Source organism: Orycteropus afer, unplaced genomic scaffold (assembly GCF_000298275.1).
Source record: "Orycteropus afer afer isolate SDZICR_OR568_19922 unplaced genomic scaffold, OryAfe1.0 scaffold00013, whole genome shotgun sequence".
Lineage (NCBI taxonomy): Eukaryota > Metazoa > Chordata > Mammalia > Tubulidentata > Orycteropodidae > Orycteropus > Orycteropus afer.
Window position 1 is genome coordinate 23,440,856 of NW_006921600.1, and position 3,723 is coordinate 23,444,578.

Consider the following 3,723-nt stretch of genomic DNA (forward strand, 5'->3'; position numbering starts at 1 on the left):
AGGAAGGTTGGGCAATCCTACTTCCGTAGTGATACTGCCTCGGAAACCCAAGGAGGGGTCTCTATGAGTCGGGGCCGACTCGACGGCACATAACATAACATAACACTTACAAAGCAATCAATTATGCTGTTTTTCATCAAATCAGAGAAAGATACCACAAGTTATAAGACAGTTATGTTATGAAGAACTAAGAAGGAAAATTATACTCCTAATTAAATTATGAGATACTTTCAATTATAAAATATATTTCTATTTCAGACTCAGACCAGACTCACTGCCATCAAGTCAATTCCGACTCACAGTGACCCCCTTTGGGTTTCTGAGGTGGTAAATCTTTACAGAAGTAGATTACCCAGTCTTCCCTTCTGCAGAGAGGCTGGTAGATTTGAACCACCAACCTTCTGGTTAGTAGTCAAATGCCTTAGGTACTATGCCACCAGAGCTCCTTATTTCTATTTCTGTGATTTTAAAATGTGAAAATAAATGAGTAGATCCATTCTAGAATGGATGTAACATGGTAGATCTTTAGCCTAGACCTCTTTCTTGAACTCCAAGCCTGTGTGGTCACTTGGATTTATCACTGCCTCCTTAAACCTAACATGTTCCAAACTGGTCTCTTCATCTTTCTTGCCAAAACTATTCCTTTTCCGTCATTCTCTGCCCAGGTTAATGGAACTATCCACACTAGAACACAAACCCTTGTCAGACCCTTGGCTCTCTATTACGTTCCACATATAAATGACCATTCCCATTCTGTCTGATACATTTCTCTGAATGTATTGCCTTCTGTCTTTCACTTCTACTAATGTAGAAATTGGGAGCTCTGGTAGCATAGTGGCTAAGACACTTGCCTGCTAACCAGACGGCTGGCGGTTCAAACCCACCAGTCACTCCTCGGAAGGAAGGTTGGGCAATCCTACTTCCGTAGTGATACTGCCCCGGAAACCCAAGGAGGGGTCGCTATGAGTCGGGTTTGACTCGAGGGCACATAACAACACAACAACAACAATGTAGAAATTTGTTGTCTCACAGTTCCAGAGACTAGAAACCCAAATCATGGTATCATGTTGAATTACTGTAGTAATCACCTAACTGCTTTCCACTCTCTAATAATCTCTCTCCCACCCATCTGTCAGTTTGTGGTACTGTGGTGGCTTGTGTGTTGCTATAATATTGGAAGCTATGTTACCAATATTTCAAATACCAGCAGGCACTCATGGTGGATAGGTTTCAGAGGAGCTTCCAGATTAAGACAGACTAGGATGAAAGGGCTGGCAATCTACTTCTGAAAATTAGCCAGTGAAAACCCTATGGATCACAACATAACATTGTCCAATATAATGCTGGAAGAAGCGCCCCCTAGGTTGGAAGTCACTAACAAACGAGCCTACAACAATGGCCTCGAGTATACCAATGATCTGTCATGAAGATGGTGCAGGACAGGGCAATGCTTCATTCTGTTGTACATGGGTCACCATGAGTAGGAGCCAACTAATAACAATCAATCAATCCCTACTCTGCATTGTCCTTAATACTTTTCTGTCTTGAACACCAATCTGATCATACTATTCCTTGCTTAAAAATCCTATAAGATGAATAACTCAACTGAAAAATAGGCAGAGGACATGAACAAGCCACATAATAAAAGAAAAATATATACAACTATACATGTGAAAGGGAGCTCTGGTAGCATAGTGGCTAAGGCACTTGACTGCTAACCAGAAGGCTGGCGGTTCAAACCCACCAGCCATCCTCGGAAGGAAGGTTGGGCAATCCTACTTCCGTAGTGATACTGCCTCGGAAACCCAAGGAGGGGTCGCTATGAGTCAGGGCTGACTCGACGGCACATAACAACAACAACATACATGTGAAAAGTTGTTCATTTTCATTAAGACATGAACGGAATAATGATAGATTACCTATCTGACTGGCAAAGATTGATAACAATAAATGACAGCAAGAATATGCAGAAATGCACATCTATAAATCATTGATTTTGGCATCCAAGGAAAAGAGGGCAAAGTGTCTAATCTGAATCTCAAATATTGTATCTATTCAAATGGGGCTAATACTGGCCCTAATGGTCTCAAGGAAGTGTTGTGAGATAATTTAGGGCAAAGTAATGGGTAAATAATAATAGCTAATATTTATTGGGCACTTACTATTTTAGTGTTATTTCATCCTCACAACAATGCTATAAATACTATTATCATTCTCATTTAACATTCAAACAAACAATCAAACAAACAAAAAACTGAGGCACAGAGGATGAAATATTGCCCGAGGAGTGGAGTTAGCAGGGGATGAAATTTGGATTATTGGTATGTGGGGATCTATTTCGAGTTCAACTTTCCACAGAGAGCCTCCATCATTCTTTTCCTTTTTGTTTTAAATCACAGAATTCAATCTGTAATGTACCTTCTGGAACATGTTTATATAAAACTTGCTTCCTTCGTCAGATACAATCAACTAGCCTCCAGGTACTTGATGTATCTTATCACAGTCCTGTCTGCCTGATTTCCAGGGACTCAGACCACCTCTCATTCCATTTCATTTTCAGTGTCCCATCAACGCTGTGTGTACAGTAGTCTTGGAGATAAAAACCCTGAAAAGTAAAGGATGCGTTTCTGAAGGATCAATGGCATATACTAATAAATATGAAATAACTGTCAAGAGACTTAAGTAGAAACACGGGAATTAGCCTTCCAACCCACCAGCCACTCCTCCGAAGGAAGGTTGGGCAATCTACCTCCTTAGTGATACCGCCTCGGAAACCCTAAGAGGGGTCGCTATGAGTCAGACCCGACTGGAGGGCACATAACAACAACAACAAAACAACAACAACAACAATCAGGTCGTACTTCAACAGCACTACACACCCAAGCACTGGATGGAGGTCGACCTTTTCGGCTTTACTCGGTCAGCTGGACTTGCTCGGAACTTTCTGCTAAATCTGATGCAGCAAGCCGGGCTGATGCTGCTGAACACAGCATAGTAAGGATTAGTAGTCTAAATATGTGCCTGAAATTTCTAGCTCATTTACATGGTAGCGAGGAAAACAACTTTATATAAGACGTTTTTTAAAGTACCACGTAATTATACCATTTTTATATTTTTAAAAGTATAATAATTAAATGACTTTAAGTTACTTTATTCTTTTTCTGTTGTTAGGCATATTTGTGGACAGCACACTTAAAACGAATAAGGAAGGCGGGGAAAAGAAAGCGGAAGCCGCGGGCCTTCTAAGCAAGAAAGTCTCTTGAGCTTGCGCAAGGCTATTCGCAGTATCCCCCCACTTAGACGCAGGCCGTGGAATCCGGTGGGAAGAAAGTGTTGCCGGAGCTGAGACCAGGCGGCCAGAGTCCGCAGGGATGAACCTCGAGTTGCTGGGTGAGGAAGGCTGTGGCTGCGCATAAGAGAACCCTTTGATCCTGGAAAGGAAGCAACCCCAGTGGGAGGGAGGAGGCTTATGCTGCAACCTTGGGATAACAGTACTGCTATGGGTAATTGGGGCCCCTAATGTGGAACATAACAACAACAACAACAACAATGTGGAGCAGCAGCGGCAGGACGAAGCCCAGCTTCTGCCTGAGCAGAATGCGTTGCCTTCCTGAGGCCACTTTCGGGTTAATTGTGGGCGGTAGAGATAGATGTGTTTGATTAAATTGTGATTGCAAGTATAGCAGGTGCTGAAATAGCCCAGAGCATACAGGACTGGAGTTG